Source organism: Periplaneta americana, chromosome 15 (genome assembly GCF_040183065.1).
Source record: "Periplaneta americana isolate PAMFEO1 chromosome 15, P.americana_PAMFEO1_priV1, whole genome shotgun sequence".
NCBI classification, from domain to species: Eukaryota; Metazoa; Arthropoda; class Insecta; order Blattodea; family Blattidae; genus Periplaneta; species Periplaneta americana.
Window position 1 is genome coordinate 137,872,733 of NC_091131.1, and position 15,621 is coordinate 137,888,353.

The window sequence follows — 15,621 nt, forward strand, 5'->3', positions numbered from 1 at the left end:
AAACTGCTGCAAATTTTGCAGCGCCTGGAAACTCTGGATTAACGGCGAGGGGCTAGCAGGGGGAGGGATAAAACTACGCACAAAGCATCCGAGACGAGACTGGCAGCTCCAGGGAGGAAGTGGCTTCACCAATCCGTCCTTGTCTCTCGTTTCGCTCTGGCAGCACCAGGGGAGGAAGTGACTTCACTAACGATTGCGTGCGTGTCAATGAGACCGAAATTTTTTAAAAATTCGAGCCGCTAAATGAGACTGTGTAATAAATGTATTTCACAACATAAAAGGAGACAAGAGCCACAAATGTCTGGGGGTGCTGCAGCTCCGCAGCCCCCCTTCGAAAGCCGCCCCTGCTCCTGTGTTTCTTAGCTATATACTATCTTGAACACATTATTTCCATTCACAGATATTTTCTCACGTATGTATGTACATGAGAGCTAGTACATTAATGTGCTCTTTCCCAGTGCTGTTCCCAAGGTAGGACTACGTTTTCTTAGTGATGAAAATGACCTTTCAGAAGTATAAGTAGTTACAGGGAGAGTTGCCATTATTGTGAACAGATTGTGTATTACTTATTTACTTATGGCTTTTGAGGAACCCGGAGGTTCATTGCCGTCCGCCATCGGTCCCTATCCTTAGCCAGATTAATCCAATCTCTACAATCACACCTCACCTCCCTCAAATCCATTTTAATATTATCCTCCCATCTACGTCTCGGCCTCCCCAAAGGTCTTTTTCCCTCTGGCCTCCCAACTAATACTTTATATGCATTTCTGGATTTGCCCATACGTGCTACATGCCCTACCCATCTAAACGTCTGGATTTAATGTTCCTAATTATGTCAGGTAAGAATGCAATGTGACAAGTTCTGCATTCTGTAACTTTCTCCATTCTCATGTAACTTCATCCCACTTAGCCGCAAATAACTTCCTAAGCAGTGTATTACTGGAAGTAAATCACTGTTATAATGTTGCAGAGCTTCCACAGAGTTGCGGTTTTTTCTGGGAGGCTGTACGAGGGGGGTTATCCCCATTCCCCCTCATAACCCCCCCCCCTCTCGCTGCGCCAGTGACATACACATTTTCTGTTTATAAGTGTCAGAGACATTTTATTAGCCGAAAGATCGAAGTCCAGACTTTCCACGGAAAAATATGAGTTAAAATGACAACAAAACGAAGTGGAAATTGTGGTGAGTAAAAGCGATGTTTGGTGTTGGAGTGCATAGTTTTATCGGGATATTTCCGTTTTCTCTGTCATCTTTCCACTATTTATATGTGATTAATAATCTTTTTTAACATTGGAGTAGAAATGTACTTCTTAGACCAACAACATGAGGCAAGCAAATTTGGCATCCAAAGCTTATCTTCAGGAATAGCACAATTACATGAAATAGCTGTGAAAATGATGTAATAACAGTTTTTTCCCCAAAATATATATACTTCATGTGACACTTCTATTTCAGTACTAAAGAGTAATAATGAATGTAGGCCTATATAAACATTTGGTTTATCACAGGACACCTCCAATCCGGCAGCAGAGTGACTATGATGATCCATTATCTGGACCCTTCACAGAATATCTGCTGCCTCCATTTAAATGGGAAGGATATCCAAAGCCAGATCCTGTTCATAATGAACACCCAGATGCATTTTTCAATAGAGTAAGTTCTGTTTAGTAAATTAGTTATAGCCAGTATAGTCCATCATTAGCTCTTCAGCCTTGTGAGGTGAGGTGAAGGGTAAAGGAAAATGTGCCATATAGAGAAGGGAAGATATCGAGCTGTATCCTGTGCAAGGTATGCGCTATACACCTATGATCGATGAAAATATACTCGTATTTGTTTTATCAACTAGCCCATAATACAACATAGTTACGTAGGTACTGAATGTGCTATCTGTAAAGTATGGGAAGTGAGGAGAAATTATTAGTTATGTTATAGTAAGGTTACCAGATTTTTTTTCACAATTTTCAGGGACAGAAGATATCCATGTATGAACAAACTACATTTAACATTTCTGTTAGTTTGCAATTCACCTAGTATATTGTTTTCACACATTTCAAAGAATTAAAATAATCTATTTACACACTAAAGATATTCATTCTAAGTAACTACTACTGAAACTGCTTGTATTTTCAGAAGAGTGAATTTTTAAGCAGGTCTTAGCTGGATCCCAATTTTACAAGCAAATTCCTGTCAGGTCATGTTGAAGATGGTTAAGATAGCAAGCATGGCTCGAACAGTTTCTAAACTCATTCTGATTTTTTGTATCTCCACAACATGTTCTTAGAAGGAAAAAAATTCTTCACTGAACATAACTTCCAGGAAGTCGTGGAGATATTTCGATCAACTTCTGAAGATGTACATAGAAAATCACTTTTTCTGATAAAATTAAAAAGTAATTATACTCCATTTTGAGCAAAGCTCAGCATTTTCTTCATTCCACTTTGCTATTTTCTCTGAAGTCACATATCGCTGGCTAAATGTTACAAGGGTGTATGTAGTAATATTTCTGATATAGATATAGAATCTTGTAATATTAAGCCAGCGATATTTCTTCAAGCAAGAAATTTAATAAAATAAATTATTTCATCCAGATCAGTCTATCTACATTGGAAGAAACTTTTTCTTTCTGGAGAACATCTCAGCAGTATACATTCCACAGATATATTACTGTACCTTGTGAATGAGTACTCCAGTCACAGAGATATTCAACAGCATTTAAATAAAATTATAATAGCTAAAATACAATATAGGCCTATAACTTTCACGTGTTAAAAAGTACTAAGTTGTAGATAACTAGTTGACTAGTTTCGGCTTGGGAGCCATCTTCAGAATTACTGTGGTCCTTGTCTTGCGTCTTTTTGTGTCTTCATTCCTGGTGGGGGCATGTCTGTGTTGTGTAGTGTGGAGTCAAACAGTGTGTTTGTGTGTTCTGAAACTCAGTTGTGTGTTGAGGATTTGAATACAATATATAACTTTCACGTGCTGAATAGAACTGTTATGCCCCAGGGCTAAAGAACGCCCTGTAGGATGATTTCCTGTTGAGTATTAAATTTGAAACAGGAACAGTGTCAGTGGAATACACGGTCTTGAGCTGCTTAGCCAGCGGTATAGACAGTCTTGTCGGGCGTGTGGTAAAATCACTGCCTACAACGAAAGTATTCTTACGCTTCAGATCGTTGCTGGCCCAATCCCATTGGTCCAGTAGGATAAAGCATGCATTTTAATTGGTCAAATTATATCACGCATTGTTTGGACTCTTTTCTTACGCGTAATCTCATTATAGTGACTTGTCACTATAATGCACTAAATCCAAATTAAATGTAAGAAATGATTGATTAAGACGATATTTGTAAGTACTGAAATCAAAAGTGTTTTAAGACCATCTCACCTGGTGGATGGCGTGGTCGGTACCCCGGGCGGGAAACGGGTACTGAAACATAAAAAGTGTTGGAGAGGAGAAGCGGCGGGCAGTTGGTTGGAGACTGTTGGTGGAGATTGTCAGACAACCTAGCCTACGTCGAATCTATCCTCACAGAAGATGGCGTCGGTAGAGAAGAATGATATAACCTGTAAGTAACTTTGTACATTTTGTAAATATAGAATAAATCACGTAGAGTTACAATAACGCAACCATTTCAGACTTAGTTTAGTAGCCATGTAGTTTCCTATAGTATCCTGAGAGCTCCAGTTATTCCCACAAAGTAGTTTTCCATTGTTGTGTACAATGGTGGTGTCAGAAATCCTGACGAGAAGGAGCAGAAGTCGAACGCAGTAGCCATCCGGCTAGCAATCAGTGCGACCCAAGTGATGGTCGCACAACAGAACTAAGTTATAGATATCTAGTTGACTAGTTTAGGCGGGCTTATGTGAGGATGGCAGTGAACCTGCGGGTTCCTTAAAAGCAATTTTGTTGTTGTTAGTTGACTAATTTCTGCTTGGCAGCTATCTTCAAAACTGCTGTGGTCCTGGTCTTGCGTCTGGACACGGAAGATGCTAGACCAGGACCACAGCAGTTTTGAAGATGTCTCCCAAGCCGAAATTAGTCAACTAGATATCTATAACTGAGTTCTATTTACACGTGAAAGTTATATATTGTATTCAAGTAATATAATAATGTTAAAAGTTGTGTAATCAAGATGTATATAATAGCTACCGTAATTAAAACTTAAAATCTGAGGATATCTGGTGACAAATTGTTAAATTCAGTGACATTCTGGGGATGAATTTTGTTTGGGGACAAAAAGCAAAATACGGCGACTGTCCCCGGGAAATAGCTATGTGTGGCCAGCTACAAGAGGGTTATAAAGAGGGCTATAAATAGCCCTTTTGGCCAGCTAGAAGCACCTCGTCTTCCTGGAACTTAGTTGGGTAATGGAGTGGTATGCGAGGCTGTAGTGCTGCCTGTCAGCATCATATAACGTTTGAATATTAACGTAACAAGTTATTTTTATCAGTTCCAGATCTACAAATTTCCTCGATGCAAAATTTTCGAATTCATATACCAAATAGGCCTATCTACAGAATAAAAAAATAGAAAATAAAAAAAAAAAATTTTTTTCACACCAATAGGGTTGACAACACTGATTAGTTCTGAATTGAAGATTGTAAGTCAAGGCTTTTCTTTTGCTTATCGCTTGCTAATTTCACATAATTATATAATTATGATATATTGTGTGTCAATATTTGTGGAGAAGTAATAGTGGAATTTTAGTGTCGAAAATAATTACTCTTTGGATTTAAAATGCTAGAAGAGATCAATAAAACGGGGGTTTCTTCTCTCAATCTTGCAGAAAAATCATGGTGCAAGTTACCACTTTTATTATATTATTATTTCTCAACTAAGTATTGTTATTTCTTTTTCTTTTCCTTCTCCATTGTTTTTTTTTTCATTATAATTGTGTATCTACCATTTACTCAAAAAAACAACAATTTTTTGGTAAGCTTTGTCTTCTAGGTAGCCTTCACTTGGAGGAAGCTGAATAAAATTAAAAATAAATATAATATGGTATAATAATTAATCGACTGTGAAATGAAACTAGACAAAGCAAGTGGACTAGAAGAGAAATTTCCATATAGGCTTACCAGTAGTTAAATTTTATTTTTAAAAATATGTTAGGCCTATTTCATTTTTAAAACCATTTACCACAATATTTATATTACTGGATAGAAGGAACTTTCTAATACACAAGATTTGGAAGATGTACAGTCTATAACAAATATAGTTACGCTTTTAGCCAAACCACATGGGCCGTATATTGACTTTACACGAGATTTCAGACTTTCTCCACAGTCAGTTTACAAAACGGTGAGTGTATGTTTTGCAACAGAGTAACAGTTAAGTCAAGCCCATTATTCTAGTAGTATAACATACCAGTAGTATACATTCTTTCTTGGGATACAGTAAATCTACTCCTCATTTACTAGCTTCCCTAAAAAGTTTAAAATACCGTAATATGAAAATCATTCAGTAGTTTCTCTTAACATTAAACTTTTTTTAATTTAATTTACATTTAATTTTTTGTATATGGACATGCAAATGTATTATAATTCATTAAATGACTAGAACATATGACGATAAGATGTCTACATCTATAGAGCGGTCTATGATATTCTCTATAGCACTCGGAGGCAAGCGAGCCCGGCATCAGCACTTGTCATTCTCAGTGAACAGGGTCCACTACAGTCTTTCTCACTCTGTCCCTGCCTTCAAGGACACAGCATATGGTCACATTGCAACTGACAGCTGCTGTTCAATTGCCTATGAGCTCTGTTGATGTTTGTATTGATATACTGTACGTACGTCTTAGTTGAAGATTATGGTTTAATATGGCAACTCAAAAGTTTACATTACAACAAAGGATTTATCTTGTCGAGTGTTACTTGATAACGAAGAATTGTGGAACAATGGGACAATGTTTTGCAATGCAATTTCCTGGTGTTACTGTTCCACATAGGCTGAATATATTAAACCTCGTAAAAAAGTTTAGAGAAATGGGGTCAGTTCTGAATAGATGTGGAAAGAGAAACCCAAGTGTACTTACTGAGGAAAAACTCGATGAGATAGGTGAAAGGTTAGAACATTCTCCTCGAAAATCTCTCCACCATCTCTCACAAGAAATGGGTGTTTCGAAAACCACAGCATTTAGAGTCACTAAAATTCTTAAATGTAAGACAATAGTGCATGAATTACAGCCTAGAGATAAAGTGAGTCACGTGAATTTTTTGTAACTAGGTTTTACAAAGTGTTGCTGATGGTGTTGTGGATCCTACAGTAATTATTTTCACAGGTGAAGCATGGTTTCGCTTACATGGCCATGTTATAACATATAGATATTGGAGTACGGTACAGAAAATCCTCATCTCATTCATGAAACCCCTTTACATGATGAGAAGGTTGGTGTATGGTGCGCTATAACTGCACATAGGATTATAGACCTTATATTTTTTTCATGATACAATCACCCTGTAAAGTTGATTTGAGTAATTTCGAGGGAAAAATTGTTCCGGGGCCAGGTATCGAACTCGGGACCTTGGTTAAACGTACCAACGCTCTACCTACTGAGCTACCCGGGAACTCTACCAGACACCGATCCAATTTTTCCCTCTATATCCACTGACCTCAAAGTGGGCTGAAAACAGTCAAGCAACCAACACTGAGTGCACACTAATTCTGTGTGACTTAAATTGTGGTTTTCTGTTAACGAACAGTGACATGTATTATGCAAATAAAGCTTTCAGGTATAATTCCTTGTAAAGTTGATTTGAATAATTTCGAGGGAAAAATTGTTCCAGGGCATGGGTATCAAACCCGGGACCTTTGGTTAAACGTACCAACGCTCTACCAACTGAGTTACCCGAAAACTGTACCAGACACCAATCCAATTTTTCCCTCTATATCCATAGACCTCAAAGTGGGCTGACAACCGTCAAGCAACCAACATTGAGTGCACACTAACTCTGTGTGACTTAAATTGTGGTTTTCTGTTAACGAACAGTGACGTGTATTATGCAAATCAAGCTTTCAAGGTCCCAGGTTCAATACCCGGTCCCAGAACAATTTTTCCCTCGAAATTATTCAATTTTTTGAACACTTAACCGATATCGAGTGTCAGATTGCTTATTTCTAGCAGGATTCAACAACTACCTATACAGCCGAATATTGAATTTGATAAGCGAAATATTCGAGGACAGGATTATTAGTAGATGATTAAGTCCCTCTAGGTCCCCCGATTTGTGAGCCTGCGATTTTTATTTATGGGGAAATCTAAAAAATAAAGTATACAAAGTAATCTCCATACAATCTGTGAGTTAAAAGACAGTATTGTACGAGAAACCGGGAGAATTACAGAAGATGAACTGACATATGTAAATGCCAATTTTCTTCAGAGATTTCAGGAATGTGTTGCAGCAGAGGGATATCATTTTCAACACCTTCTGTAGTCAAGATTAATAAACAATATGAATATTGTAATTTTAATAACTGGAACTGACTCTAGCGATTGTAGTGGACCTTGTTCACCTGGATTGACAAGCGCTGATGCCAGGTCCGCTTGCCGCCAAGTGCCTTAAAGAATGTCATAGACAGCTCTGTAGATATTTTCTTTAAAAAACCATCTTAATAATTGAGCTTCATCTGAAATATGTTTTGAAATAACTGATTAACGTTCAATGTTTATAGATGTGGAGGGACAAACAACTAATGCAAAAATATACTGACAAGGATGAAGAAGAAATACCTTGTTATTGTGTGAAAATGCTAAAGAAGGTACCTCAAATGGAACCACCAGACGAAAAGATATTGAAACAACATTATAAAGATAGGAAGAAAACGGTATTTCAAAAGGATTTATGCACGCCAGGTTATATTCAGTCATTTTTAATATGTTTATTAAAAATTAATTGATTTTTATAGGAATGAATTTATATTTAAAATGTTAAAATGCTCTCTCAATTAATATCACTCAATAAAAGAATTGTATTCCAATGGATACCATCCCATTGTGGAATCCTGGGAAACGAGAATGCGGATGCTTTGGCAAAGAAGGGCAGCAGTGCTACTTACGGACCTGTTACTAAATCTACATATTACTCTGTGAAGAGATTTATTAAATCTACATATTTAGACTTCAACAAACAAAATTTGATGACACAATCTCAAGGGAAAAATGGTACTCTCTGCATCAAAATCCACAGTTAATTCCCGATTTACCACGAAAATCGTCTGTAGCTGCATTTAGATTGGCAACAGGCCATGATTGTTTGGCTAAACACCTGCATAGAATTGGAATATATCAGTCCCCTAACTGCCCATTGTGCAACTCAAACCAAGAAATGGATTCGGAACACCTCAAAATCTGTGCTTCATTGGCTGGTCATGATAATATCTTTGAAAAATATTGGAGTGCAAGAGGTCAAATGACTTTATTGTCAAACGCCTGGCATTAGAAAACAACAACAACAAATTTAAAATGTAAATTAAGTTTGCAACAGATAAATCAGTAATAATGAACTCTTTTAATCAATATGTATGTCAGAAAATTAAACAAATTAGACCAGGACTGTACACGATTTGTACTCACTGAGCACACTCGCGACTCGTGAGTGGAACAGATTGCTGAGAATGCTCGGCCGCTGTACGAAAAAGGAGTGAGAGGGGATAAGAGGTAAAAGAGGGGTTGGGAGTTTACAGACGATTGAAAATGTATACACATACACAGAGGAAAGAGCTTTTTCATATAGAGTTAGAATTAATTGATTTTCTTTGTATTTATTTTGAGAATATATTGGTCAGAATCCTGTACATTGAAAGAAATTAAAAGAAATAAAGTTTTCTACTTATGCATTTTGAATTTAAGTTCATTAAATTTATTGTCACTCCAGATGGAAGAATATATTTTTTTCAATGCATTTTACGTTTACTATTGCGATCCTGTTTCATTATTACTATTATTATTATTATTATTATTATTATTATTATTATTATTATTATTATTATTATTATTATTATTATTAGCAGCAATAGCAGCAATAGCAACAGTAGTTTCATTATTATTAGTAGTATTGTTTAGTGTTGTTTGTTTCTAACCAGAGTGCAAATTAAGATTTCTGATGAGGGGGAATAGAATCCTAGATAGAGAATACCATATATAAAATTATTATTGTCCTCATTCGATACAGCTCTATGCTTGGTCGCACTGAGTTGATTGTCTTGCATCTTGATCATAATAATTACATCCATGAACAGACTTAAGATAAGATGTGTAATTCCGAAGTTATTGATTGTTGTCAGCTTGCCAGTGATGATAATACATCAATATTATTTTCTTTGTTTACTTTATACTTTATAAAGTATACTTGTATTAAGATCAGTGGCGGCTCGTGAACTTGTGGATTGGGGGCGCTGCAGTAGATTTTGGTATATACAAATTTCACTTCAATCTTCTCCACAAGGGAAAGTTGAGAAAAATTAATATTCTATAATTCACACACACTCATGCTTGCACATTTGCACTGGTTAAGTTACGGTACTGTCACACCAAAGCAACACTCGGATATACTGATGGTCAACAATTTTCTAAAACTGGAAAGAGGTCTCTTTCGTATTTTACATGCTATATCAAAAGGATTCTACTCGCGCAAACATTTTGAGTTAAGGAGGCTGGATATATAATAATAAGGCAAAAGAGGATATTAATTTCGTTATATTAACTCGATATGATTCTACAAGAATAAGTATGTGAAGAGAAAATAAAAATTTTGTCATTAAGTTTCAAGAGAATAGAGAATCCATTTAACGCAGCATTACAATAGCTGTGTGGGAGGGGAGGAAAGATCTTCCCTTGTCACCTGGCTCTGCAAGCCACTGCAGCGAAATATGGGTTTTAAACAGTGGCAGTTTCCCTCTGCTTCCCTTCACCTCTCTACCCCCTGACCATGCAAGACACACTCTCTATGAGTCTATGAGCTTGTCCTATCTTGCAGATCCCAGGACGACTTTGAATGCAGTGTCAATTCCAATACAATCGATGCGCAAAAATATTATGCATCAGATAATAGTACATATTCCCGGCCAGATGAAATATAAAGCAATTTACTTAAGAAAAGCTATATAAAATTATTCTACAAATTAAAATTAAAATTATTTTTATTTTATTGACAAAGCAGGGAGTGCTGCAGCTCCGCAGCTCTTATCGATGAGACGCCCCTGATTAAGACAATTATATTTTATGAAGGGTGATAGAAGTTATCCCTGGCAGAGATGATAATACGAATTTATGAGAGGGAATAACTTTCCAAAAGGGAGGGAAATCGCACCCTGCTTCTACTACTGCATTTCTGATTTAAATAATTTTTATGAACTGTAGGAACATATTGCACAGAAAATAATAAATATTACAATATTTTAAAATTGTAATACAGAATTACTAAATAAAATGAATTGTGTGCTTTTAATTTTGTAGCATTTTATAAATAAAACTAAAATACATATTTTAAATGCTTAAAACCACTCAACATGTGACGATACATTTATAACCTACCTCGTTTTAACTCGTTAACTTTTCGCTTGCTATCTTCGCCAACAAAATCATCGTACACAGCTTTATGTATGGTGTGGCGCATTATATTTTGTTTTCGTCTTCCTTTTATAATTTTCTGACACATAAGGTACCTACTGAGAATGTTTTCCAGCTGCTACAAAAAAAAAAATAACAGTTTCCCATAACATATGAAAAGAACATGGTTAGTGATCACATTTCTTTCGTTTTTCCTACGTCCATTATGCACTACAGATAATCACAACTAAAGAGACAAGAGAATACTGAAGAATTCTGAACAGTTAACTAGAAAACCTCACTCCTCCCCCATCACAACGATACCACCCCCTACTCTGCACACTCGAGTTATTTCTTCGACTCTCCTCCTTCAGCCGAGTGCTCGCCTTCAATGAGCACCATTTGGACACGGTTGAATTAAAGTATAGACCTAACTCATGAAGAAGAAGAAGAAGAAGAAGAAGAAGACTTAGAAGGAGAATGAGATGATGATGATGATGATGATGATGATGATGATGATGATGATGATGATGATGGTGGTGGTGTAGTGAAACATGACTGTTTATTTTTCTACGCAGAATAAAATACTCATAAAGTCATATATATCTCACGATTCAAGTTCAATTCTTCAAATAGGCATTTTGTTTGATTTTGCTGTAATTTCCATTAATCCAGATAGATCAATAGTTTTAAATATACTGAAAGAGTCATGACAGCTTTCGTTTAAATTCTTCTTCATTCGTAACCATATATATCATCTGTATAACTACAGGACTTCATAGCTTTACTAAATGCACAAGGTACCGGTACTGTAACGAAAATTATTCTTAAGCTGCTTCTCTTTCATTAAATTTATTAAGCGAATTTATATTACCGGTATTAATTGGTATTGATTGGAAATGACATTAATTAATTTAAATCAATTATCTTATATGTATTTCCGATGGCTACAAAAGAAAACTGGTTTGATTTCAGTGGCTTAATGAGTGTCTACAGAAACTACGCCAATGTTACAGTATTTCTGTATAATATTTAACACTAAAATACTAATAGACTTGACTGTTTTTATTTATTTAAACTAGATATAATTTCTTAAAAAATAAGAAAAATTAATTATTAAATAATGTAATACATCAAAATATTATTTTTTAATCATTAGTGGATAGAAATATCAATAAGATAAGCGTAATAGGATATATATTTTTAAATTTGTCTTTCAGGAAGCGAATATGTCTCATTAGTTAAAAAGCAACAGGAAAGATTATTTGAGTTACCTGAAGACTGGAACATTCCTCTTACAACACAGGCAGCATCATATAGATCTCCAGAACTATCAAAGCAATTCATGGATATTAGACCCCCTAAACCCATCATTCCTGAGGATACAAGTAGACCAAATGGTAAGAACAAACTAAATACTGTACTTAAAATGAGGCAGTCAGAAAAATATTGAATTAATACAGATGACCTTATCTTAGAGTAGGCCTAATTACTGTAAAAAAACTGCTTAATAATCTTTATATTTTACCAGTTAACAAAACATGATGGATATAAATATACTGATATACTGTATTTACAGAAAAGATTCGAAACATAATGCACACAAAAACAGGAGATACCGAATACAGAGCTGCGATTGACAAACTAGGAAATATAATAATAGAGAAGAAGATGTTTGGAAATGTGCAGAGGCAAGAAATCACAAATGAATATGACATCATGCGTCAACTGCAGAAGTTAAAATAAAAGAATTCTGTATTATAAAACAAATGTTAACATATTAATAAATAAAGATCAATAAGAGTTTTATGAATATGCTAAACTTAAATAATACTTTACAACATTCATAGTAAATTTCTTCTTTACTTTCTCGTTTTATAACCGCGTTTCTTCTATAAGTTAATGATCATTTTTCATAGAACAAGATATGACTGCACTTTTCCTGAAGTACCTGTACCTTAGTCATATATTCTGAATTGAAATTTTTCTTTTAACAATTTAAAAATGATTAATTCCTAACTATATATTTTTTACTTTACTGTATTGCTTTAATAAAAAATTAACAGATAAACTTGTTTTTAAAGTTATATGAGTTTTTAGGCTTTCGCGGTGACTATGAACAGAATTAGGCTTTTGGGTATTCCACCGTGTCCTGGAACGTTTTGGTACTACTTCGGTTTCCATCATCAGAGCAAAAGGTAAGACCAGAAAGATCACTTACTCTTTTGGGCTCGTTGGGCCAGGCTAATCCACACATCAAGTTCCAGAACACAGAAGCCTAATTCTGATTGTTTTTTAAGTTGTTTGATGTCATCGATAAAGTAGAAAAAAATAAAAAATTAGGTCTTTTTTTCAGTAAGAACTTTTTGAGCTCTTTTGTTTACATATTTGTATTGCGGTACTTAATTACGTATAAATTGTTACCATAATAGACATACGATATGTACCACGTCTGTTATATTGGCTTTGGATATACTGTGGCTAAAATACCTAAATTACTGTTTTAGGCTGTAGTTTATTTAGCCTACTGGTAAATCCGCCTCTGCATATATTGTAAATAAATAATGTAATGTAACTTTGCTCAATTGTTTGAAGTAGCCAGACATAACGAGTCCAACAGAGTAGGCGACTCCTCTGGTCGTGCCCACTTGTTCTGATAATGGAGCCTTTGAAATGTTAAGTTACAGGACATGCTGGAATACCTGAAAGTCTACTGCTGAATACATTCACCATGTAATAACCCGTGGCACTTCAGCCATTTAAGAGACCAGATCGAATTAAAACAAAGTGGTAGACCAACACCTCAGATCAACATTGTACAGGTAACAAAATCTAAAAACAAAGATTTTGAAAGAGAATTTAAGTGTGATGTAAGTGCGCAGTCACATTTGAATTGTCCTAGAGTCCTTCATTGACCTACCCTTGTGTACCATGTCACGGTATATATGACAGTAGATACAATGTCCAACCACAAGTAGAGGGGAACCCAGTAAGTAGAACTTAAAATGAGAGGGATTCAATCCGTAATCGGAACCTGAATCCGGTGTGGCTTAGTGGATAAAGCACCAGCACGTAAAGCTGGAAACCCGGGTTCGAGTCCCAGTACTGGAGAGAATTTTCCTCTGTGATATCGATTCTTCACCATAGAGAACAATTAATTCAATGCAGAGAGAGAATAAAATCAACGTCTAAACTGTTTGTTACTATAGACCAGGCAACAGCAATTCGATGGATGCTCGAGGACTCCCATTTTCTCTTCTGGTTAACAGTTTTCCACAACATTATGCCACACGTGGATATCTTATTTAATCAAGTTCAGAAGAGGGATATTGATGCTCTACAAATAAGAAACAATGTAGACACATTTCAGAAAGCAATGTAGAAGGAAAGAAAGGAAATGGAGGCAGTAAGCATAGAAGTTGAGAAAGCGGAGGTGGCAAAAAAAAAATTGGAAATATTTACATTAATAGAACTGTGGCAGTAAGAAAGTGTACAACACCATTGCAAATCAAGCAAAAAGTAAGATTTTCTTTTACTGGTCACTTTTCTGCCGTGTCTCTCTTTGATGCCGAAAAATTTCAGTAATACAAGAAACACTTCCCTTAAGAATTAATTGAAGAAATAATAGATGTTTATGAACTTCGAGGAAAGGTTCGCCTTAAAACAGAATTGTAGATTACCTACAGAAGATCAGATTGTAGGAATATGAGTGGTGCTGTCAGTCTTTTGCAATTTCTCATAGAAAACAACTTACAAGATATATTTTCAGAGATTTACAAGCTATTGCTCATTGTTACTACAATTCCTATGACGACAACTGCTGAGGCCGAAAGATGCTTCTCAACCTTAAAAAGATGACTTTCCTAAGAAGTATCAAGACCGAAGGAAGGTTAAGTGCATTAGCAATGCTTTCTGTTGAAAAAAAAAACATGATTAGTACCGGTAACACTGCAAATTTTAATGAAACTGTGATTGATTTGTTTGCTTCGAAGAAGGAAAGAAGGATGGAATATCAAAACAGTACATACACATTGTGTTACAGTGTGCCAAATTCTTAAATATTGCATTATTTTGTGTCAAATCTTTATATGCTTGTGTTATCGGTATATTGTTCTACTGTATGTAAAGTTTTAGATATTTGTGTTACTGTGTCCCAGATATTTAGATATTGTTCTGTTTTGTGTTAATTTTGTAGATGTCGTATATATCCGCAGATAAGACGAGGTATAAATTTCGAGCACAATATTATGATTTTATCGTAGCTTATATCAATCTTTCAAAGCAAACCTCAAACTATCAAATGTCTATGAACATGAGTGCTGTGACACTTGATGTGCTATATGAGTTCGCGCAAAAATCATGGAAAAAAGTGAAAGTGGAAACAGTGATAAAATCCTTAAAAAAATTAGTGCGGAATTTCTAATGCTATGGATGGCACAAAGAACGACTTGTTATGGAATTCTGATGAAGTAGAAACATTCAGAATGGGACCCATATGACCAGGGCTGGGTAGTATTTGAAGTAGCCTACATATATTTGAAATACATTTGTATTTTGTAATTTGTAAGAATTTTCGAAAGTATTTTGTATTTAAATACATAAAATTGATGTATTTTGTATTTCAAATACTCAAAATACTTTCTTCTTCTTCTTCTTCTTATTCTTCTTCTTCTTCTTCTTCTTCTTCTTCTTCTTGTCTTTCAAGTTTAGGATTGGATTTGAAGAATGAACTTTTGTCTTATTTGCCTACCCATTTCAGATGTGCTAGCCATACACTTAGTTTTCTTGCCACAAGTGATTTTCTTAATGCCATGAAGAGATCTCCAACAGCATCAAGGATTCATCACCCAACACTTATTAAATGTTCAACATTATGGAATGCGTCTAGGAGACCCAAATCCTCAGAAATTATATCAGATATCTTGAAATATTAATTAAAGATTCCTTGCCCAACTCGATGGAATTCTCTTTATGACTCAATCTCTCAAATATTGCAATTCAAACATGATATAAACAGTACCGGTATATGTGAAAAACTGGGATTGCCAACCTTAAAAAATGTTGAGTTTC

General features: G+C 35.3%; 1 long non-coding RNA gene across 1 annotated transcript; it reads left to right on the forward strand.

The window, feature by feature from the left end:
- The first annotated feature begins 3,430 nt into the window (after window positions 1-3,430).
- Window positions 3,431-12,590, forward strand: LOC138715395 (uncharacterized). Its single transcript, XR_011336283.1, has 3 exons — window positions 3,431-3,567; window positions 11,772-11,951; window positions 12,131-12,590. It is a non-coding gene; the product is annotated as an uncharacterized lncRNA (long non-coding RNA).
- Window positions 12,591-15,621: the final 3,031 nt, after the last annotated feature.